Source organism: Coenobita brevimanus, chromosome 93 (assembly GCF_032717465.1).
Source record: "Coenobita brevimanus isolate Jiangsu-jjx chromosome 93, ASM3271746v2, whole genome shotgun sequence".
Classification (NCBI taxonomy): Eukaryota; Metazoa; Arthropoda; class Malacostraca; order Decapoda; family Coenobitidae; genus Coenobita; species Coenobita brevimanus.
The window spans coordinates 47,979,428-48,005,206 of NC_137046.1; the positions used below are offsets into that span (position 1 = coordinate 47,979,428).

At 41.9% G+C, this 25,779-nt stretch overlaps 1 protein-coding gene across 1 annotated transcript in view; it reads left to right on the top strand.

Annotated features, from left to right (window-relative positions):
- Positions 1-784: 784 nt before the first annotated feature.
- LOC145412599 (uncharacterized) overlaps positions 785-25,779 on the top strand; it is a 319,753-nt gene continuing 294,758 nt past the window's right edge. Inside the window, exon 1 of the mRNA XM_080282515.1 lies at positions 785-793. The gene's annotated coding sequence lies outside the window, so the exon portion shown is untranslated. The remainder of the gene's footprint in view (positions 794-25,779) is intronic.

The window sequence follows — 25,779 nt, forward strand, 5'->3', positions numbered from 1 at the left end:
AGGGACGTACGCCGCTCCCCGCCACCTTGAGGTAGCGCACTCTCACTCACACGCACTCACACACACGCACTCAAATTCCATGACACACAATGTCTTGTAAACAAAGTGAGTTGTTTCATAATTTTAGGTTGAGACTGAATAGACACGTGGGGCATATGTAAAATCGCCTGCATTTACATTTTGCATGTTGCTAAGCATTTGCAAAGTTTGATCATTGCAAATTTATACTTGTCACACACCTGCTAATTTCCGGACACTGTAATGGGGTAAACACAGCAGACCAGGGCACGAACTATAGGTAAATACGCTTATTCACAGTCGGCATCTCGAGTCATTTCCTGTCTTGAGCTAAAGCCGGTATTTTTTTCTGTTGCAGGTTACACATTTTGGATAATACCGCAGGATTGTCATTCCCTGGAGTTTTCAGTGGCACACATTGCATGTTTTGGATAAATAGCATAAATAGCATCTTTCTTAACAGCGGCCAGTTCTGTCACTTATTCTTATCCCACTTCCAAGAGACATTTATTTATTCATTAATTTTTTTCACTCCTCAGGTCAATGGTGGTGAAGGCATGAAGACCCGCGAAGAAGGACTTGGACTCTAAAATATACTGCAAGTTACAATAATTAGTGTGTGATAACTGTGTGATAAACGAAGTAAAACTAAGTTGACGCTTGAACTCTGAAGCATTACAAAACATTAATAAACGCTGAAGGAAGTTTTGTTTGGACAGTGCGTGGTATAGGATGTGACAAGCTGGCGGACTCATCTTCCTTCGCAGAACACCAGGTAAGTCTGTTTTCTTTATGATTTTGTTAATGGTATGCTATTCTGATTTTCCCAGTTTACTGCAATTGCTTTGATTATGTAACTGACCGAACATTTAGTAACATCAGCACTTCTTTACCATCACAGAAATACAAATCACAAACAACCCACTAGCTCCCCACAAATAGTTCACTATTCCCTCCCGTAATGCAAGGCCCAACACCATGACGCACATACACACACACAAACGGCCTAGACCTCATGCACTTCACTTTGGCAACACAGATAGTCGTTCAACATCATCTCAATGAAAGATGTATGGGAGAGCCCGGCTGAAGTAGCCTATTTCCTGCAGTCCATCGGGTTCATCACGTCCAGCTGAACCGGGAACCACCACCACAACAACAACACATTTTTTTCTCTCAGTTGATATAGCCACACCACAAAAATCATGACACTGATCCACGGAACATGTAATTGAAACTAATAATGCTTTTTCCAGTGTAACAAAAATATCCTGCTAAAGCAATAAAATAACAGTTGCAACGATGTGCCTAGCATGTACTAATATCATGTACTAATATCGTTTATTAATCTCTCCGTCCCATACTGTAGGTTATTAATTGCGTGATCGAGTAACTTAATAACTGTGGTGTTGAATGCAAGGTTGGAGTGGTGTCATATAACTCTTATTAATAGGCTGGATCTGTGTCGCGCAATTTTCCGCAGCCTACGTGTGCACCTGGAATCAATTAACCATGATTTGACTCCGGAGTGGAACAGTGGAACAGTTACACACACACACACACACACACACACACACACACACACACACACACACACACACACATTAACATGATTTTATTCACATTAATGCACACACACACATTAACATGATTATATTCACTTTAATGCACACACACACACACACACACACACACACACACACACACACACACACACACACACACACACACACAAACTAAGGCATTACCGGAAAAACGTATATTTATATCACAAGAGCGCTAATCTCTGACTGTATAAAGAGATAATGTCAAGACGGAGGATAAGATAAGATGGCAAAGAAGGTGACACTAGGCTATATAGAAATGAAGTAGTTGTGGAGAGAGAGAGAGAGAGAGAGAGAGAGAGAGAGAGAGAGAGAGAGAGACCATATTTCTGCCTGACACTAACTTTTTGCCCTCTTGGTATACCGTAGCTTTTCATTCACCCCTGACAGAACTGACCCTAATACCATGTCATGTGTATTTGCTCACACACACACACACACACACACACACACACACACACACACACACACACACACACACACAACCCCTTCAGGCCGATGAGTTGTTTTGTGTAAGTTGCTGCCACCAGACTATTATATTCCACTTAATAACAGTTCATTAATAGAAAAGATGTTAATAAAGTCTGTATATAAATCCTCCAGTTCCAGAAGTCTCCCCAAACTTGAGTAAAATGTTCAGACGGGAACAAAAGAAAAATAATTGAAGTGAAGTTCGTATTAAAGCCATTATTTTTAGCTCAATAATATCTCCAGAGCTAGGTCAGATCTCTGAGTTTCAGGAATATATATATATATATATATATATATATATATATATATATATATATATATATATATATATATATATATATATATAGTAGAAAATAGATTACGTCATTGCAGTACGGTGGTTATATATATTTTCTACAGTTTAATCTCACCCAAGTTTAATAAAACCGTCTGTTGACAGCAATAACGAAATGCAAAAATTGGTGGCTAATGTATATATTCCTGCAGCAGTTCCGACATGCAGGGGTCATTCAGCAATTACCGCAGCGGGGCAATAAAGTGGAATAGTTTTTGTTATGAAGGGATGGGGAATGATTGTGTGCTGTTACCAAAAACGCTAGTTAATATCTTTTACTCCCTGCGGCAATGTAAGCGTGCGGCGATATTAACTACGCAGATATAGAAAATAGCAGAGCGGTGGTGCACTGGGAGAAACACTGCACTGAAACCCAACCAGCTTCATTTTGCAAATTAGATTTATTTGTTTTTACAGGTCAACACGTCCTCCTCGTTATATTGGCCAGGATAATTAATTTGGACTTAACGGAATAACAGCGTAAAACAGTGCAGTATTATGTGTTGTTATAGATGTAGTTTAGGTTTGGTTATAATCCTGTTTGATGGACACGAAAGAAATGGAATGTACTTGCTTTTACCTGCATTGGTATCGTAGTACCCTGTCCTTTTTTCTTTTCTTTTTTTTTTTCACTGTACGTACTGTAATATATATATATATATATATATATATATATATATATATATATATATATATATATAAACTTGAAGTCCGCAGTTGTCCAGTGCTAAGCAATCTTTCTATTAGGTTGCATGTAGTTTCGTAACCCTTGAAATTAATATTGCATTTGTTGACTTCCCTTTTCAAGAATTAACAGTAGTACTGTGCGATGTACTAGACTTTTTTGCTTGATGCGCTGCTTAACGATTTATAAATATTGCAACAGTTTTCGCTTAGGGCTTATTTCAGGTGGCATAGTAGACTTGGTAGCACCTCATCCTCAGCGATTTACATGCATATTCCTTCTAAGTATAGTGTTGCATATTATCTGTATAAACCATGTCGGTATTAAAGATACTTAAATAGAACGCAAGTGAATGTTAAGGTGTGATATGCAAAAGAAATTCTAAAGAGGCGCTTCGACACATTATTCCGTATCTTGCTCAACTGCCTGTTACAAGCTCAGTGGATCTACCTGTAGCAGACCAGTTTTGATGAGTGGTAGAGCAGCTGTGGTGGTATAATCCTGTGTGCGATCCATCAGAGACACCATTGTAATTGTCAAATAAACTCCCAGGCTTTTGTGACTCAATCTTAGAAGACTTGAATAATCTGTCGTCAGTTGGAAGAGAATATTAGAGTTGTCCCGCCGACGAGAGGGGTGGTGGCGATGAAATTAATACAAGGCACCTGTGATTAACCTGGATAAAATTGGCAGGTGTGAGCTAAATATAATACCAAGGAAGAAACGACAATAAGAGGTTTAAGTAATGGGTATCAGGTGTTTTGTTTCCTTATATTTTCGCCTCCACGTCACGCCTTCCTTATACCCTATAACCTCTCCGCCACTTCCACATCTCCCTCTCCCTCCTCTCTTACACTTGTCGCCCCGTTTTTATGTATCTATCTTTCTCGCTCTCATTTTTTTTCCTCCTTTCCTCGTGTCGTTCGCATGCGGCTTTAGAGGGAACTTTTTTTCCCTTCTCCATCCCTCCCGATTTTCCTCCCTCCACCCGGGTGCGGAAGGACCACTAGGGAGGGAGGGAGGGAAGGAGGGAACCGGGGAGGGAGGGAGGGAGGTAGGGGAGAGGGAAGCGGGAAGGGAAGAAGGGAGGGAGGGAGGTAAGTCGGGGAGGAGAGGGCCAGGCAGGCAGGAGGTATAGCCTAGCCGAACCATTTTTTGCCCATGTTCCTTTTTTTTTTTTTTTTTTTTTTTTTTTGCCATCTTCCCACTTCTTTCTCTCTTTTAAAAACGTACTTTTTTTTTTTTTTTTTAACCCTCGTTTATTTCTCTCATTCTATCTGTTTTACATTTGAAACGCGGCGTGTGCGTGCGTGTATACACAAAGGGGAAGAAAGAAAATGTTATATTGAGTTTTGATCCGGCCGCCATGCGTATGGTTGTGGTCGTGTTTAGGAGATTTCGGGACTGCTTTTTTTTTTTTTTTTTTTTTTTTTTTCGGCGCCGCGGTAGGCCTAGGGACTCTGATTTTCAAACTAGAGCGTGAAAAAAAGGGGGAGAGGGAGGAAAGGAAGAAGTAGAAACATATGATTGATCACGATGTAGGTTTTTCTGCGCATTTTGTGTGTATATATATCGGTGTATCACTATATAGCCATTTGCGATTTGTAATGCGTCTCTCTCTCTCTCTCTCTCTCTCTGAATGATAGTTAAGCTGTGTTTCTGTCTGCGTTTGTTCGTTTCTTTCACAGGACCGGTAATAGAGAGGAAATTATTTTTACATTGGGTCGGGGTAAGTGCAGGGAATGTCAAAAAAATACTAAACAAACATTCTTGCGTTCGCCCGCGACACGACAGAGCGACTTTGGAAATCGCGACGCGAAAATATGCGATAAATTTTTCGACTTTCTGGTCAGAACTGGTCATTGTGGACTCAATACCGGTATGGTAACAAAGATAGGCTAATGGTATTTGCAAATATTTTGTGATGGAAAAGCTATTAGTCTGCCCGCAAATGTTTGCGGGCAGACTCTAAAATTATCTATATCTATCTATCTATCTATCTATCTATCTATCTATATATATATATATATATATATATATATATATATATATATAATGTGGCATGTCTGTCGATCCTTCGCAGTAGTGCTCTCTCTCTGTCTCTGTCTCTCTCTCTCTCTCTCTGTCTGTCTCTCTCTCTCTCATGCTGATCATTTAGTAATCAGCATATCAGCCAGTAATCGATCACCGAGCCGTATAAACTCCCTGACGGCACTTTTAAAACCGGACTGTACTTTATGATGGAACGTCGCGGCTTCCGAAACCGAAACTAACCGGACCCGTCCTCGGCTAAACCCGTTTTGCTCCATTAGCCGTCTTGAGGCAGGGAAGGTTAGTCGGTGTATCAGTCTTACCTTTACCCATAACAGCCGGTTAATACGCACGTTAACCGATAAATTCTCTCTCTCTCTCTCTCTCTCTCTCTCAAAACCCCATGCTCGGAAAAATTCTTCCAGCTGACGCCAGAAGAAATTGTTTAGCCGGGAGCGAATTACAAGCTTTTAGTTACCATTAATCCTCTAATGATCGGGACAGCTCTTGTATTCCTGTCCAGAGTATGTTAGTACTTTTAGCTGTCGTGTCTCAAGGTTGGAACGATTTCAGTATTTTTTCCAGGTGATTCTAGACACTTTATTGAGGTGAGAATGAGTCATAGGAGCCGGAGTTTAACATTAAGGAGAACTTGATAAAACTGATTTCCATTTTGCAACTCAGTAAATGCGAAATAAAATGACGGCATATCAGTTAGGTTACACAGCCGGAAAATGATGAACGCTAAAAGACTTGATGCCACAGCACCGAAAAGATATCGTATCGAAACCTCCAACGAAAAACAGATAGAACATAGACGAACCGGATACCGAAAACCGTTCCATGAAGCACCTTATCACAACGACACAGGAGACCACAGGGGAGGGGCTGCAGTGCTTGGTAAAATAGATGTCATTATTTGAAATCCCACTCATTACAATATGGGACTTTTTTTTTTTTTTTCACGGTAATGGCCTCATCACAAAAGGATCGGAATCGGACATATTCTGACGCAAATTGTCTGATCGTGTAGGTTGGGGTCAAAATTGCGATAAGAATATATACCCCGTGTCTTTGGGCCACAGTCTGGAGCATTCCGTTTCCCACTGCCAGACGTGATGCAGGTGATAATGAGATTCTTTGCGACAAAAACCTGACCTAGTTAAATGGAGTGTTTGTAATTTACACAGTCGGACAATTTGCGTTAAGTTATACCCAACTCTGACCTCAGTATGACGGGGCTCCAACCCACAGAGCCTCGTGACAGCCTTTTGCAGATGTAGAGACGACCGCTGGAGCCTGGAATATTTAAGGCTAGGAGGCTGCCCTACGTCCGTTTTAGCCTTACTTGATCGAAAGCCTCCAACCACCTATGGAAGATTACGGTAGAGGGCACGACCGTCATACAGAACGAACAAAAGAGTCTGATAATTTTAATTCTGCCTCTCTGTTTTGCTACAATAATAGGAGGTTACATTACGAGATTACATGCTAATTTAACCTCTAGTATTCGGTGACGTATCATTTTTTCTTATTCTTATGTTTTTTTATTAATGTTACTACAGGTAACTTCAAGTAGTTTGATCCTGCTTAAGGAGAGAAGTAGAGCTGTGAATGGGGTAATGGAGACTCTAATCCCGACAGTGTAAATGGTCTCACCAAGTTAAAAAAAAAAAAAAAATAGGTATCAGGAATCAACTAAGAAATACGTCATCGTAGTGAAGTTTTTCTGTCGTTATGCAGTGGTTAGTATCATTCGTGTCAGCGTAGAGGCGTTGCGCCCCCCACAACACCCTGGCTAGGCGCAGCGTCCGTGCGGTCAGCGAGCCAGGTACGGAAACTGTCCTAAGCCTTTGTAAGTTTAATCGGCTGGTCTTGTGCGAATGAAGGGTGGTGAGTGTGGCGTCAGGGCAGTCCAAGCCAGAGTCGGTATCGGCAGAGCAGGGCTGGGTAGGACAAAGTATGGCAGGATAGGATAGAGCAGGTCAAGACAGGGCAAGGCGGGGCAGGGCACGATTGGAAATGTTCTGGTGCTGGTGGTGGTGGCAGCAGCGGAGGTCAGGTGGTGGCAGTACCTATCTGAACCCCTTCCTTCGCTCCAGCATTCTTTGGACGCATGCAGTATTCGTCTTTTGTGATGTCCCAACTAATGAAGGAATTTATTGATGGAGTTTTATATCATGTTGCGGTGTTTGTGGTACATCTGAGGTGAGTTGTCTGGAGGTGCAAGAAGTTTTATTTGGGTCATCTTCAACGCTGCTACTGGCGCTGAGGACTGGCTGGGAGGCGAGGATTAATTTTAGATGTTTTGGTTTCGGTGAAAATTAATAGATAAATAAATAAATATTAGAGAAGATGGTTCTTGTTGTGTGCCAGGGATTTACTTCAAAATATCAAAACTTTTCTCATACCTCTAATGCTGTAAATTGGGAAAGCTGGCAGATCAGCTTTGTAGGTGGCAGTGTAACGTTTTAAGTGGCCGTCTTATGTAATTTCCCGAGGAATTAATAAGGGAAAATATTTAACGAGGCGTTGTTGCACTTTACGCAGTGTTTAGGTCCGGTTAGTACACAACTGTTGGATCTTGTTTCGCTGAGCCATAGTGCTGAACCTGTTTGCTTTGTATTCATGAATTGGTACATCAGCGGACACACTGAAGGAGAGATTCCCTTTCTTATTTACTTATTTTTCTCATAAATATTTTGGCGCTGCTCATCGGAAACAACAAATGCAGCGGCTTTTGTTTGTATCAGATTATTTCCAAATAGTTGTTGGTTATTTTGTATCAGATGGCGATGAAGGCCAAATGAGAACCAAGATCCGTTGTTGCCTCTGTGGTGTTGGCGGTGGACGGCTTCCCAGGGTTAATGTGCACACACACACACACACACACACACACACACACACACACACACACACACACACACACACACACACACACACACACACACCAAGCTACAGTCAGTCCCACGTGCCGACCCACCCACTCCCCAGGTTAGTCCGTCATTTTATAGAGGTCAGGACAGCTGTGGCACTTAAGCCCCTTCAGTCCTATTTAAAATTTTCTTTCTCCTGCCGATGTTTGGAATTGGAAGGGTTAAAGCTATCCATTAACCCCCTCTGTACGCATGGGATCTCATAACATCAAGAGAATCGTTTAGCATCAGGAAGAGTATGCATCAAATAACGCTCTCGGGTTGACTGGGGTAAAAGCAACTGATGGCAATGATATTTTGGGGAAAGGCGACGGAGACCATGACTCGGGCATGCAAGAATCATCAGCTACTCTCGGGCAGACTGGCGCTGTCAACACAAATTACTGTACTTGACGGAACCGAGCCACTAACATTTTCGTACAGCTATGTTCAGATTTTCACAGACTTAAGTTCACATTTTACCTCCAGCCTTGCCATGCGAGAGTTGTAACTTGCTTCATGGCTCAGATTTTTTCTTAAATTGGGAAAAATCAAACACGATGATGATAATGATGATTATTGTTATGATGATGATGATGACGATAATGATGATCAAATATCCTCTTAAAGTTATTGGTAAGCTGCTATGTCTTTCCGGCCACCGAGGCCTGAATTGAGCCGAACATCCCACTGATTATGTCACTTCCAGTACCAGGAGCGCCGATCTTGCTACGCGTCTCATCTCAGTGTGATCCTGCTCGTTCTGTGTTCTTTGCCAAGGTCGTGCTAGGGTGAAGGAGTGGCGTGGGTTGACTGTATTGCTTCCTCGTACGGCAAGGTGATGGAGCCTGGGGAAGTTTGTGAAGGCTACATTGGCGCGGAAATAGTTTGGATCTCCGCTCGTATTCACAAATTCACGTTCAACCTTCTCTTGTACCTATAATTTCTTTTTTTTTAGGAAAGGAAAGAAAAGTGTATAGCTAATTTTTACTTGTCACTGGTTCTTGTCCACAGAAACAAATACTTGTTTTGACGGGAGAATTATAATGATTTGTTTGTTTGTTTGTAGGAAGGACCAGGAAAGGCGAGTGTAGAAGCCTTCCGTGCTTTTATCGCCCCTGCATATCAGAAACTGAATTAGGAGAGGGGTTGATCTTTAATTCATTCCAACATGCGGGCTCCAGCGACTACCTTGAGCCGAAATTCACGAACAGATTAACGATCCACGGCAACCCCCCCTCGTTAGTGAGAATTGATGTTTACAGGACGGGGAAAGATGAAGAGACAGTAGACGTTTCCTATATTTTTTGTTTTCTCCTGCAAATCAAAATCTTGAGTTAGGAGAGGGAGTTGATCGTAGGTCATTTGGAATCCAAGAATATTTTGGACCGTCTGGTGTGTGTGTGTGTGTGTGTGTGTGTGTGTGTGTGTGTGTGTGCATGTGTGAGTGTATGCATGTGTGCGTGCATGCATGTATGTGAGTGAGTGCGCGCGCGCGCGCAGGGTCTTCGGGTCAGACCACATCTTGTTATTACCGTCGGTTTGGTATTTGTATTCGATGAATCACAGTCATCACCGTCAAGTACCGGTATTAATTTATTATCATCAACATCATAATACTGTATATTCGTTTATTGAATGTCACCCTTACCATAATATAATCGTTTATTATCACCAAAACCATAATATATTCGTTTATTCACAGTCACCTCCACCAGTTGCTCGTTTATCCACAATCACCACGATGATTTCTATCTCTTGATCAGTAATCGTTTATTCACAATCCCACCGCCCCACATAACACCTCTCACTGTTTCCAGATGATGGTAAAAGCTTCAGCGGGCCATTCAAAACACTATGTATGCACAGTAAACAGTCCTTTTTTTTTTTTTTCAAAACTGAAAGAAAAAATTTACTTCTAGGTGTCGAATCTCCAGCACGGCGTGCTGCCCTGGGCCCGAAATTAACACATGAAACTGATTGTAGTTGGTTTTAGTTATTTTTTTTTTCTTCTTCTTTTTTCATGCTTATCGTCAAGATTTATTTTTCACTTCTACCATTTGTATTTCGACATAAAGGGTGAAATTTAGCTCAGAGGATGTAAGAACCTTCAAATTTTTCCTTCTTCACTTTAGACTTTGATTTAGGCAGGTCCACGTGCCCACAGGTGGCCAACAAATAGGCAAAACAAGACCATATTTCTTTTAATTAAGTGCTGGAGAGGGATGTTTTCACGCGGTGGTGCCTATATAACTGCTCGGTTTCACAAACGTCCCTCAGCTCCCTCCCTGTCCTCCAAAAGGAGGATGTTGGACTGCAGAAAAAGGTCAGTTTCAGCTGCGGTCCGCCAAGTTTACGTCAGACATTCTTGGGCCACAGAAACTACTCGAGAACGTTGTCGTTGTATGTTTGGTTATATTCCGTTTTGAATTTATTAGTGTGGATTCCATATATTCTTCATTGCACAAATTTTGGCCATAATTTACTAGCGACATAGAAGAGTGCCATTGTCAGTGTCATTGCTGATATTATCAGTGCAAGTATCATTGCCTATATCGGTGTCACTGTAAACGCCAGTGTGACTCAGTGCCAGTACCAATATAATGTCAGGTTCAGTGCCAATGGCACTGTTATTGCCATTGTTAGTGCTGTTATCGGTATCAGTGATTGCGCCATCATTGTCGCTGCCAGTGCCAGTAACAATGTTAATGTTAATACCAGCATCATTGCCAGTGCTAACATCATTGTCAGCGACAGTTTCAGTGTTAGTGCCAGTGTCAGTGCTGGTTTGCTATGTCATGTGAAGTGGATTCATCCGCTAATGCAACATATTATCTGATTATGCTTTTTTGTTGTCATTATTTAAATCTGAGTCAATCAAATGGTACTTTACATATTACGACGATATGCTTATATAATAATTATTGTCATAACCCACAGCTGCAGCGGAAACGTTTTTTAGTCACAGACAGCCAGAGGTTGTGTCCATAGACTGTTATTGCAGTGTAATTTTGAAAGTAAAGTTTGAGATGATGACAATAGCTGCGGTAATTGCATATGTGCCTTATTATGACTGAACAATGAAAGACAAACGCTGGTGTTGAATCATCTAAGTACTGTTGAGTGGTGGCAATCATGCCAGGGAGTTGTAGTGTATGTGTTGGGTGATTATTTTAGCATGGACCCTGAATTGATGTAACAGACTGTTCTGTTGGGCCAGGGAAAAAAATTGACCGACGCATATATATATATATATATATATATATATACCGTATATAAGAGAGAGAGAGAGAGAGAGAGAGAGAGAGAGAGAGACTTATGACAAGGCCAGAACACGGCTGACCATCGTCAGATGCACTTGCACAAATTTATGCAGGTTGCAAGTGGACGTTCTGATAAAATGTTCAGCTAATACAAAGTAATGTGTGGCCGTACTGCTTGAAGTGTGTTGGGCTAATGATAAATCTGACTCTTCTGGCTTCTCGTCGTCGTCTTTTTTTTTTTTGCCTGTAATGACTAAGATTTTGACACCTGGGGTCGAAACCGGACATACTCTGATACGAAGTGTCCGATCGTATAGGTCACGGTAAAACCTGGAAGAAGAACTGCCTGTTTCACAAGGCCACATTCTAAGGGTTGCCTTTTTCACCGTCACCTGCATTATGTGTGGCACTGGAACACGGGATGTCCTGAACGTAGCCCAGTGAAATGGCCTGTTGTTCTCCAACTTTTTACCCCGACCTACACTGGGACAACAGGGTACATGCAGGTGTAAGAACCCTCTACCGTTTCACAAGCAATCGACAGCCCATTTTCTTATGAGGTCAGCTAACTATAGGACAATTTATGAATATTTGATTCCAGTCAAGAAGATAATGATAATGACAACAACAATAACAATAATAATAATAACAATAATGATAATAATAATAATAATAATTATTATTATTATTATAGGCTTATATAGTCTGAAGCATTCACATCACTTTTTAGCGGCCGACGGCCTAGCATGTTAAAGCTGCTTTGCCCCCCCCCCCACACACACACCTGTAAAATTAATGCAGCAGAGCCTCGAGTGACGAAAGTGTAACGTCATGGCTTGGCACTGACCGCAGTAGCATAAATAAATACATACGTTAGTAAAAGATTATATTATGACACATTTCCACTTTTGGTCACTTTGATCAGATCGACTCTTTAAATATATAATCATTATCTCAAACCATAAAAAAATAAATATTCCAAGTATCCTGTTTACGTCGAATGTGTCCGACTACAATTTTATTTTGACGAGGCCTTTTGTCTACTTGCAAACCTTTAATTATCTGCGTGGTCTCAGTTCACCCTTTGGTCCTTCCTGTAGTGTAGGGTAGGGAGGGGAGAGCGTATATTTAGGAAGTGGTAAGATATCAGGCACAGGAAATGGTTGTCAAGTTTTCTTTGTTCCCCTCCTCTCTCTCTCTCTCTCTCTCTCTCTCTCTCTGTCTCTGCCTCCCCCCTTGTATACCCCCAAAATCCTAAAACTTCTGGTAGGGAGAATAGCATGGGTAAATTATCAAGGTGTAAGGACTAGAAGGTGCTAGTTATGGGATCATTTAGGTGAAACAGGTGATGTAAGTGACTTTAATTTTCTCAGGTAGTTAGTCCCTATTCGTTTGACATAACATCGCTGTAATGTTTAACTTCATTGCCACGACATGCCTCCCAAAGAATACACAAAATCCCTAGATGCCAATTAGAATAAATATAATTAAAAACGTCTTTGTGGTGAAGAGGCTATTAGAGATGATTTCCAACTCCTTAGAGAAAAATTTCCCTAGATTGAATAAAATCTCTGGGCGTAAGGCATTGATAGTTAAAACGCCGTTATCCTATATTTCATTGTATGAGGGTCATTGAGGAGGCTTTACTCTGCCTAACCCATGATGATTTCGTTAATAGTGAGCTTGTAATTCATGTTGCTCAGTAATGTCAGATATTTTTGTTACCCATGTCGCAAGAAGAGTTACATGAAAGCAGCGCGAAATTATGCCATTGCTGGAGAAAACTTCGAAATAAACCTTCACTGCATTCAGAATATTATTGCTTCAGCACCCATTTAGATAAGCTATACCCTCACAGCCCCCCGTCACCTCCCACCATAGTTCCAACTCATCCCAACTTTTTTTTTTTTTTTTGGTGTTCCATGCCCATCTCTTTACACCCTTTTATACTTTCAGTTTTGGAGGATAAGGTGAAATAAACGTCGCTACACTCAAACTACTAATCCTAGAACACCCATTTTCAGTGGGAGTACTGATTTCCCCCCGCCTCATCCCCACCAAATATCATTCCCATCACTCATTCCTTTACTCACCATGCCCATTTCTGCCTTCATTTGCGGTTTCATGCGCAACGCACGAGCTTTTATCTATGTTTAATACTACAAATGTCATAACAGACAACGTTTGTCATTAGTAGTTATTATCGGCTGTCTGACAAGAGTTACATCCATTACACCAGTCCAACATTTTTTCCCCTCCGCCAAATGTAGGGAGAGACAGGATATGGCGACACTATAGATAGTGATAGTTATGGAGAGGGGATGGCACGCTGTTTTGAATCTGCTGAGGCTTTTGCGGGCAGTGAATGAAGGGCAGACGTCACCATGTGGATGAATTTGTGACAATGAATATAATTATTAACAAATGTTTAGAAGGATGAGGTGGTCTAAATGAGAGAGGGGGGTATAAGCTGGAGAAAGGGCAGCGTGATGGTGGGGGAGAGGGGGACATGGAGGCGATTCGTTTGCGGCCACCCCTCATGGGATGAAGGCATCTGATGATAGATCATCTGGTAATAGGTCAGTGCTAAGTACTTTATATGTAATTTGTCAGTAAGGTATTGATTATTATTTGTTTATATGTACGTCAGTTCACTCTCAGCCCCTTCCCTTTTGTTACGTTTCTTTTAGATTTTCTTCCTGCTGACTTTTTTGTTTTACCTCTAGTTGTGGGACGAATTCGTAGAATGAAGTGGTAATTGAATTAAATATGTATCTTTTTCAGTTCGAAAAATCTATCTATAGCTGAATGATGGTTTCCAGAGGCAGCAATAATAAAACGAAAAATGCTTCATCGGACTGGAAAGTTAAAATTGCAGGTATAATTATGACCATTTCTGTAGATTGTCCCAATGCATGATAAATAAATAAATAAAACAGTTACTGTCCTTTGTGTGTGGAAGGACCAATTCGTATCTCCGATTAGTACATGCACGAAGAATACGTAGCATCCTTTGTCGTTCAGGTCAACACTTAACTCTCTCGTGACCAGGACAACTATGGTATTCTCTTCCACCTGATGCCAGACGATTTAATTAGTCAAGAGTATTAGGAGTCTAAAAGTGTTAATACTGGCGCCATTAACCCCTTCATTATCAGGACAGTTATAGTATCTCTGCCAGCCTTTCCAGATGATATTAGTCCGTAAAAGAAAAAAAAAAGTGAATAATAGGAGCCTGAGAGTATATACCTGCTCAGTGTCTTGGCTCAGACTGCTGTGACACCTGGTTCGTCATCGGTGGTCAGTAACTTTGTCATAGTCCGTTTCTTTTACTCGTCGGGACTGACTCACCCCCCACAGCTTCATTGCTCTCATAGTGGCAGGAAATTGGATGAGGCAGGAATGAGTCTTCTTGAAGTGACACTCCGGTCTAACTACACTTGCCACCATCTAAACGAAAAAAGGTTAGGGATTTTCATGAGGTTGGGGATGTTTGTCGATCTAGAACAGTTGAACAATATTATGGGAGAGAGAGAGAGAGAGAGGGAGAGAGAGAGCATAATTATAGATTAGAGACGCATTGCTGATACTCGTATATTTGTATCTAAGTTCACTTCTCGAAGAAACATTAGTTTGGTGCCAGGCAGGATGGAAGGGTTATTTTAATGATTGATTGTTATTGTTGCATTTGACATCCTTAGTTCGGAAAAGTCAGTGTGATGAATTATAACTATTATTATTGCCTGCATGATGATGATGATGATGATGATGATGATGATTAATATTAGTAGTAGTTGTAGTAGTAGTAGGTATTAGTGTTAATCATTATCCCTGCTTCACATCAGACCTAATGATTATATAGGTATGAGAGTAATTCACTTGTATCAGTAGTTGTATGTCTTTCTGATATTTTCGATTTTTACCACACACACACACACACACACACACACACACACACACACACACACACACACACACACATCGTATACCCCAGGAAGGATCTGTCGACAGCTGTGTGTGTATGAGGGGGGGGATAACATATCCGTCGAGGCTCTTGGTACAGAACATTATCTGAAGTGAATGTGGGTGCCCTTCCTTCCCCTCCTCTCTCATTAGTATTATTATCATTATTATTATTATTATTATTATTATTATTATTATTAGCAGTAGCAGCAGCAGCAGCAGCAGCAGCAGCAGCAGTAGTAGTAGTAGTAGTAGTAGTAGTACTCAGCGTCATTTGAGGGATGGTAGGCGCCCACTCGTACTGGTAATGTAGCGTTAGTTCCATGTAGCTCTGCACTGAGTGAGGCTGTTGTGTGTGTGTGTGTGTGTGTGTGTGTGTGTGTGTGTGTGTGTGTGCAGAAAACCATTCACTACACTGAGTGGTAACTTTATATCCAAATGCACACCTGGTTGTCTAGTGAGTTACGGCATTCCAGTGTGGAGTGACCCAATAGTTTTGCATCCGAGGTTGGAGTATATTGCTCACATAATACTACTCAGGGAAGGGCGACTGGTCACTCATCTTAAATGTCTATATTCTGATGGGGCAATAAAAGACTGGATGGTAAGGAGATATAATTGTTAGTACTATTGTTTTTTATTTTTATCATAATTGTTGTTGGTTTTGTTAGTATTTTTATTTGTAGTATTTTGCAACATGGTGACTGAACAAACAGGCTGGAAAAAAAAAAAAAGTCCTTTTAGTTTCAGGCAGGTAGGAAATGTAGAGTCGTGCACATTGCCTACCCCCCCCCCCGCCTAACTGTACATCGCCCCCCCCCAGCATTATTTACGGCTTGCGTACTGGAGGCGGGCCCATTATCTCAGGGTTGCGTAGTGGAGCGTCGCTGGTTATAGGGGCGGGTCGCGTTATGGAGGGGGGTTATTAAGGAGTCATTATCTGTGTTTGCGTTGTTGTTGTTGTAGTGGAGGCCGACACAGTATCTCCGGGTTGTGTAGTGGAGCGTGGATGGTTTTTCAGGCAGGTTGCATTATGGAGTGGCGTGGGGTTTATGGTAGAGTTTTTATTTCTGTTTGTTTGTGTTGTAGAGGAGGCATGTCTCTTATCTCTGGGTTGCGTAGTGGAGCAGCGATGGTTGGAGTAGGTGGAGCTATGGAGGGGATTATAAAGCAGTTGTTATGATTGTGCTGTAGTGCTGTTTAAAAAAAAGTTGATATTTTTGCCCATGCTGTAGTGGTTGTGGTGTAAATAGGTCGATATATATTTTTTTTTCTTTTTCTTAAGCAACGTATGTAATGTTGAGGAGAAAAAGTTGTGTTTGAACGAGTTAATGTTGGAAGCCATTGTCGGCCCGGAAGAAAAGTAATGACCTAGAAAATGCTGATGTCATGAAGTATTGATGGTATAAGCATGTGTGTGTGTGTGTGTGTGTGTGTGTGTGTGTGTGTGTGTGTGTGTGTGTGGTGCGAGTGACACAATGATAGCAGTGGTGACAGGAAAGGAAGGTCACTAATGCTAAAGTATAATTTCCTAACTCTGCCGCAAACTTTTCGCCTGCCACCATGTACTCCTTGCCGATGGTGCCTGTCATTCAGAGTCCCGAAACTTTGCTTGAACCTTTAGGCGATTTTGCGTGATTTTACGATATTTTTTTTTTACGTGACTTTATCCAAATCCCAATGAACAACGAATTAAGATGCTAAGAAGGAAATAATTGCCGGGTAAATATATGTGAAAAATTATATAATCGGTAAATCATAGGTGTAATATCCAGTGGTATGAATAAATTAATTGTTGAGTCGTAGATGTGAAATGTTATATGGGAGACGTCCAATAGGTGCAATATTTGGTGCTAAGAATAAATTAAGTACAGTAAATTAATGTGTAAGATTAATATGGCATACATGACAGGTGCATTTTTTTTTTTTTTTTTTTTAATAAGGAAGTGTCTGATGCCGTAAATTTTGGCCCCTTCCCCGCGAGAGGTCTGCCCTGAGCTGCATAAAACTGTTTGAAGGATTATTGACATTTTCTTATACTAAAAATAATTGTACCAAAATGTCCAAGTCGAGATGTATTTCATAGAAGTATAAATAAATAAATAAATAGATAAATAAATAATGCTTAACTTCATCGATAATCATTTTTTATTTCTCACCTTTTTACTCCAGACGATTTCATTCAGCTTAGGGGAGACTACTGGAACTGAAAGGGCGATAATTTATTGCCTTCCTTTAGCGTGTCATTATAAGAGGTCTTCCCTTAACTGGGTCTGGAGGATGAATAAATAAATCGGTAAAATACGTCACGGGTTTCGAGGCGTTAACTGTGACCGACGTACTGATAAGGATAATACAGAAGAAGAAGGAGGAGGAGGAAGAGGAGGAGGAGGAGGAAAAGAAGAAGAGGTTGATGAAAATGAAGAATAAGAAGAAGAACAACAACAAAATTAGCTCTAGTGGGGAAGTATGTGGTGAAGGAGATCAGCGAAAAAAGAAAAAATCGCAGGAAAAGAAAACACGCCACAGAATTAAGCATGTTCCTGTCGGCGCCGGAAGTGCTGTTGCTGTCACTGGCACTATCGGGAGCGGATGTTGTTGCTGTTACGAGGGCTGTCTTGGTCGGGGGCAGTCGGGAGGAGGGTTGGTCGGTCGGGAGGGTCTGTCGGTCGGCTGTGGTAGGGTGGGTGTGGTGACGTCGGAAGAGTTAGTCGGCTGTGTTTGGGATGTTTTTGTCGGTGAGTTGTGGTTGTGTAGTGTTGTCGGGTGGGTGTGTGGTCGGGTGTGGTAGTGGTGTTTGGAGAGTTGGTCGGATGTGCTCAGGTCGGATTGGTCGGGTGAGAGACGGTCGGCTGAGGTAGAAGAGAAGCTCGGCGGAAAATCGGTAATGGCTTGTGATTTTTTATTTTGCGTAGTTTGGCGGTAGTTTTTTTTTTTTTTTTAATTTGGTGGTAGATTTGCGTAATTTGACTTTTTACGTCGTATGGCGGTTTTTACTCAGCTTGGTAATTTTGTGCAATTAGACGGTAGTTTTGTGTAGTTTGGCGGTAGTTATAGTTTGGCTGAAGTTTTGTGTAGTTTGGCTGAAGTTTTGTGTAGTTTGGCGGTAGTTTTGTGTAGTTTGATGATAATTTAGCGTTGTTTGGCTATATTTTTAAGTAGTTTGGCGATAGTTTTGTGAAGTTTTGCGTAAGTTTTGTAAAGTTTGGCGGTAGTTTTGTGTAGTTTGGTGATTGTTTTGTGTAGTTTGGCTTTTTTTTTTTTTTAAAATACATTTGCGGTAGTTTTCGCTTAGTTTTTCGGTAGCCCTGTGTAGTTTGGCGCGTTTTGCTATGAGTCGTGTAGCGGAATGACAGTTTTGCGTCGTTTGGCGGTAGATTGGGTTACTTTGGCGGTAATATTGCTTAGTTCGTCAATAACGGTGATTTTTATTTATTTATTTATTTATTGCTGTAGTTTTGCGTAGTGGGAGAGGAGTTTGGGGTATGATTTTTAGATGGTTTGGCGATAAAGGAGTTTGGCGTTTGTTTTGCCGAATTTGGTGGCAGTTTTTCGCGGAATGTGGTGGTGTGTCATCGTCAGTGTAGTCGGTGGTTTCGTAGGGGAATTATCGGATATTTCGGTAGTTTGGTGCTGAAATTGTTGGGGGATATCGGTAGGTTGGCGTCGGAATTATCGGATATATCGGTAGTTTGGCGTCGGATATATCGGTAGTCTGGCGTCGGAATTGTCGGGTATATCGGTAGTTTGGCGTCGGAGTAATCGGATATATCGATGGTCTGGCGTGGGAATTATCGGATATATCGGTAGTTTGGCGTCGGAATTGCGTATATCGGTAGTCTGGTGTGGAAATTATCGGTTTTATAGGTAGTTTGGTGTTGTAATTATCGGGGAAATTGGTAATTTAGTGTTGGAATTATCGAATATATCGGTCGGTGGCGCCGGAATTATCGCGCATACCGGTAGTTTGGTATAAAATGATTGGATATATCGGTAGTCTGGTGTTGAAATTACCGGGAGTATCGGTAGTCTGGCGCCGGAAAAATCGTCCGTGTCGGTAGTTTAGCACCGGAATTATCGGATATATCGAGCGTCGGAATAATCGGGCGTATCGGTAAGGGAGCATTCAATAATTACGCAACGCAAAGGGGGGGGGTACACATCAATTTAGAAAGGGGGGGGGCTGTGTGATTCCTAACTGAATTAACACAAGTCTTAATTCAAGCTGACTCGTGATTCAGTTCCTCAAAATGTATTATTAAATTTCTCATTGTATTTAAATTATTTTGTGATAACATTGATGTAAGATATTTGTTGCATGTATTTTCGGAAACGATATTGGTCTTTTATTATAAGTGATCAGTGCTCTGCTGAATATGTGCGAGGTTGTTCGCCCCCCACCCACACGCCTTTCCCTCTCATGCGTGTCTGAGAGGGGTAGCAAGCCAGGTGTTATGATGTGTTACTGAGGAGTTGGGGGGTGTCTGAAGAAGTGTTATGGACAGTAAAGTATAAAGCCTAAATAATATAGGTGAAATCTTTTTATATGGTGTGGAATACATCCCCTTATCTAGGTGAGTGAGAAGGAGGGTGAAGGTGGGTGAGATTGAGTGAAGATGAGAGTGTGAGCGAGTGAGTGAGTGAGTGAATGGCGGTTGAGTGAGGATGTGAAAAAGCGAGTGAGAGCGTAGGTGATGGTAAATGAGTGTGAGTGAAAGTGAGGCCTGGTGAGGGCGAGAGGGAACGTGAGGGCGAGTGGGAGGGTGAGGGTGAAGGGGTAACTTGCCTAGAGCGGGCAGACCGTAGCTGCTGCGTTAGGCCTAAACTCAACACACGTGCATTTTTTAGTGTTGTACTGTAGGTCGCTAGGGAACGCTGGCGTCACGCTCTCTTACTCACTCACTCACCCTCTCATTGTTCTCGTTCAGTTTTATGTCACTCTACTCTCTCATTCGCTTCTATCTCAACTCACACACATCTCTCACTCTCTTCTGTTCTCTTCTACTTGCTGGTTCTCTTTCATTACTCTCTCTCACAGCTCTCTCATACAGTCGTTTCATTTATTTATCTCACTGAGTCCTTTCAGTTACAGTTGTATCACCGTAGTTCTTTCATTCACTTCTTTCATTTCCTGTGGTTCATTGACTCACTGACTCATTCATTCAGTTCTCGTTTCCTTCCATTCACCGGCTATATAGTTCACGCAGTTTTTTTCTCCAAGTCACTAAGTTCACATGTATTCACTCCATTCTCAGTTCTTTCACTTTTCCCTCGACTCCCTTAATACTTTTTCTCAGTTGTCTCGTACATTCACTCAAGGACACAGCTATCGTTCGTTCATCTTAACCTGGCGGACATTTTCGTTGTTTTGCTGCTCATTTCCCGTAGCTCAGTGGCAGAATAAGACAGTAGTACGACTCTACATTCTTTCCACAGCGCTTCATTTTAACTAGCCCAATAGTCTATCGTAAAATCTCTCGTGCTCAGCATTCGAAAGACGGCAATTTAAGGTCAAGTAAACGTGAGCAGAGTATGGATCTTCACTTACCTTACCCACTCAGTCCCAGATCCTAACTTCTCTCAGCTCTCTCTCTCTCTCTCTCTCTCTCTCTCTCTCGCTCTCTCTCTCGGTTTTACGGTCAGGACGCTGTATATTGTCTTTAACTTTTAAATTTTGCAAGAAATATTGTGTTTTGTGACATCATTTTATTTCTTGTAATGATGTATGTGGGTGTTACGAAGGCTTGATTATTTCTCTTGTTGCTATTGACTAATTTATCGCCGGAAATAAGTGGCTCCCTGATTCTCCCGTCAATCCGCAAAAAGGTAATGCTCTCTACGTATTATCTAATCGCTGAGTCCATCCAGGGTTCCTTATCGCCACCAGACGCTCGTATTTCCACTCTCTTTTCATCTCCTGTGCTATCTCCCGTTCTGTACACCGGCAAGATGACACTTACTTTATTCTTGCCACCCTAGACGATTTTATTCAGCTTAGGGAAAACGTCTCGAAGGGAAGGGATAAGAAACGTTTCGCTAGCTTTCTCGTGTGTGTGTGTGTGTGTGTGTGTGTGTGTGTGTGTGTGTGTGTGTGTGTGTGTGTGTGTGTGTGTGTGTGTTGCCCGGAGAACCAGACAAGGTGAGTTTATACCCTCATTTTTCCTTGTCCTTCCTGCGAAAAACAAACGTATCTGTGATTTGTTTTCTCCAAGAAGAAGAAGAGTAATTGGAATATTCTGCACCCTCCTTCCCTCGTCCTTCCTGCGAAAAACAAAACAGAGTTACGACGTGGTATTGATCGTAAGTGTGTTTGTGTATCCGGGGCCTGTATCCCCCTCCCCCCCCTCTTATTGTGAGTTTCGTACCCACTCATGTAAGGTGAAATGACGGGCGCACACACACACACACACACACACACACACACACACACACACACACACACACACACACACACACACACACACACACACACACACACACACACACACACACACACACACACACACACACACACACACACACACACACACACACACACACACACACACACACACACACACTGAATTTCGAAATGCCCATACCGCACCCAGCGACATTTTAACAATATTTTTTCTTTCCTTTTTTATGTGTATATTTTTTTCCTTTTCTCTTCCATTTCTCACTTTCTTTTCGTTTTTTGTTATTTCTTGGTTTTCAGTAGTTTATTCTCTCCTTTTTATGCCCCCTTTTTCTTCAGTTCTTCCTTTTCTTTCCTCTTTTCTTGCTGCCTTTTCTCATGTTTTTTTTTTTCTTTTTACGGCTTCTCGATAATTCCCTTCATTACTATGGCGTCTGTTTAGTATTTGTCTTTGCTACCTCCAGGCAATTGTATTAAGGTTAGGGAAGACCCCGTATGGTGAAAAGGTTATTAAAGGTCGTAACTAACCCTGTAATTCGAAGTTTTGGCCAATCTAGAGAGAGAGAGGGGGAGAGAGTAAACTTTACTGGCACAAACGTAACATTTTTCACTACCTAGGTTGGGGGGGGGGGCGGGAAGATGAGGCTACGGATTAACTGTACTGTATATATACCGTTAGCACATTTTGAATGAAACATTGATTTACTATGACGTTTTTATGAAGCAGGTGTTCAAGTAAAGGTTGAGTGGTATCAGTACGGGCAGTGATAAAAATATTACTTTATGCAACCAGATGATATGAAGACTTTTTTTTTTTTTTTTAACATGTATTTTTGCCGAATGACCGGCCTCTGCTTTCAGGTAGTATTCATCGTCTGCCTTTAGCAAAGCGAGACGATATAGCTTTTGTCGGTGTGTGTTTGTGTGTGTGTGTGTGTGTGTGTGTGTGTGTGTGTGTGTGTGTGTGTGTGTGTGTGTATTAATAGATATATGGATAGATATAGATACTGATATATACTGGTATATGTGCCATGCAGATTGACAAAAAATTCTGTGTAGAATCCGATTGGATTCCTGGTCTTCAGAGAGAGTAGAATGAATGGTGACCTCTCAAAGGCTGTGGCATAGGGGAGAGAGCGGTAGGGGGACAGGGCCAGGATCACGACAGGCTCACGGGAAAAGGATTCACCCACTCTTTTTGATGCCGTACACATGGCACAGGTGGACTTAGACTGATGTGTTATTGTGGTGCCGTGGTTGTGGTTGTGGTGGTTTTTGAGTGGTACCGGAGTGTGGCGACCTTGAGACTAGGCCTATTGGTGGATGTGGTTAAGGTGGACCGCACCCACACTTCCACACTGCCAGCAGGGCCGCACCAGCCGTCTTTGGTTGATTTCTGGTCAGCCACGTATTTGTCCTGCTTGTATGGTGCCTGATAGAGAATGACTGGTGTGATTAAGGGTGGTTTATATCTCGCACGTAAACATATGGATAGACTGTTTTCATAATGTGTCTTGTTACAGCCCTTTAATTTTTTTATGATTGTATCATGTCTGTCTTTCTATTTATCTATCTATCCATGTGTGTGGCTAGATGCCTCAATCTCCTGAGTAGTAGCCACAAATAAATCGTCTCCACGTCGCCTTGGCCTTTGTCATTTGGCTCCTCTCCCTTCGACTCACATGTAACTCCACTTGATCCCTCCATCTCATCCTTGGTCTCCTCCTCCTCCCCACCTCTCCTCCTCACGCACATACACTCTCCTAACTAATCTCCCATCATCCATTCTCTCCTCATGGCCAAACAGTCTCATAGCATTTCTCTTAACTCATTGAATCACATCCTCACGTATGCACAGATTCGCTCTATTATTATTTGTCGTGAGTGCTTTACGTTTGGGTCATACAAGAGCCCGTCACCGATGTTTTTCTGTTTCAAACGCAACCAACCTTTCTCTGTCTCACACTGTTGCGGATATTAACATCGGTCCACATTTTAGTCGAGCAACTATGACTGACACGTTAATCTGGAAAATTTGATGGACTTCTAATATTCCAATACTAGGTTTCGAAAGCCATTGCTTATTGTTTCGTATTTATCACTATGAAGAGAATCCAAATGATGCGTTGGTGTGCTGCGGTGATGCTGTGTGAAGTGCTGTGTTATGTTGTCTCTTGCTGTGATGTGTGGTTACGTGGTAGCGTTGGTGAAGCGATTGCGAGGTTGGCAGTGGTGTTGGCAAGGTTGGTAGTGCTGTGTCCAGTCTGTACAGTATAACCCAAAAGAAAAAGTTGACAGTAATCTTAAACCCTTCCCTGTGATGTAATTATTATTGTATTCTTGCTTCCTCCAGACGATTTCATTCAACTGAGGGGAGGCTTCTCGAACTGAAGAGGTTGGATAAAACTTCCCATAATGAGAGGCCTTAATAAAATCGTCTGAAGATATTAAAAAATATAACTAAAAAACGTCATCGGATTGTAGGGGGAGGTGTTACTCTTAATTATTACTTAATCATTACGTAGTTGTTACTGTTACATTATTACGAAATAATTTACAGTAATGATTTTACTCAAACTTGGCCGGAAATTACCATCTCTCCATCCTGAATGCTGAGTTGTAACACTTAAGTGACATTAGAATATGGTGTTAGTCATGAAGTGCCGTGAAGAGGATGCAGAGCCATAGTATTGTTCTATTTTCTACCTAGCTATGTGAAATAAGCTACAAAAGGACGAAAATCCGAACCAGGTTAAGGTGAAGGAACTATAGTTATTGAACTCCAGGATGATGACGTCTTTTATCATGTTATTCCTGCTGCCCTCAGACGATTTGGCATTTCTCAGAATCAAGCTTATGTAGTGAAGGACTGTGGTGTTGGGTGTGGCTGTGGTAGAGGTGGTGATGGTAGCTGTGTTGTGGTTGTGGTGGGTGGTAGGTAGTGGTGGTGATGCAGTGGTAGAGGCTATGGTGACAGTTGTGTTGTTTAGGTTGTGATGGTTGTAGGTGGTAGTGTTGATGCTGTGGAGGTGGTGATAGCAGTGTTGTTATGGTTGTGGTGGTTGGTAGGTTGTGGTAGGCTACTGATATGGAGGGAACGGTAGTACAGAGAGAGGGAGAGAGAGAGAGAGAGAGAGAGAGAGAGAGAAGAATTTGACGAGGAACTGAAAGAGATGAATGGGAGAGAAAGGGGGAAGCAGAGGTAGAGGGGAATGGAAAGAGTGTCAGAGGAAGGAAGGAGAGGTGGTGGAAGAAAGCAAGGATACGAAGGAAGGAAGGAAAGGATAGGCAGTGATGTGAAACTAAAGGATGTGAGGGAGGAAGGAGGGAGAGATAAAAAGGAAATGGAAGCAGGGAAAGGAGGCGCGGGGAAGACGGTTGAGGGAGAAGGGAAAGATGAAACGGAGGGGGGAGGGAGAAGCAGAGGGGAAAGAGAAAGATGGAAGGAAAGGGTGATAGTGAAGGAGAGGTAAAAAGGGGGAAGGTAGGGGAAGGATCGGAGGAAGAAGAAACAGGGCTAGAATGGTGGTAGTAGTAGTAGTTGGGCATAGTGGCTTTTAGTAACAAGGGTGGCAGTTGAGGTAGGAATGATGATGGTGTTGGCTGTAGTAGTGACAGTAGATTATTGTAGCCTGGACATAGTGTTGTATTAGCAGGTAGTGGTTTGGTATTAGTAAAGATAATAATAATGTAGATGGTAGTGATGATGGAGATAGTGACGGTGTTGTTAGTGGTTTTGATGGTAGTGTATTGGAAGGTGGTAATAGTACGAGTAGCGACAGTGGTAGTAGTGGTGCGACAGTGGTAGTAATGGTAATAATTGATGTTGGATGCATATACTGAAAATGGTAGTATTAATAGTGGTAGTAATGGTAGGTGGGGTGGGGTGGCAGATGGTGTGGAGTGATGGCAGGGACGGTGTGGTGTGTTAGGAGTGGTGATGAGGCATGTAGTGTGGTGTGGTAGTAGGGGTGGTAGGGTACAACCAGATATACGCACTTAGGTTGAGTTACCATGGCAACGTTGTCTTACCTGGGTACAATATAGGTGACGCCCCCACATCATCATCTTTCTTCATCGTCTTCTTTCATTTTCCTC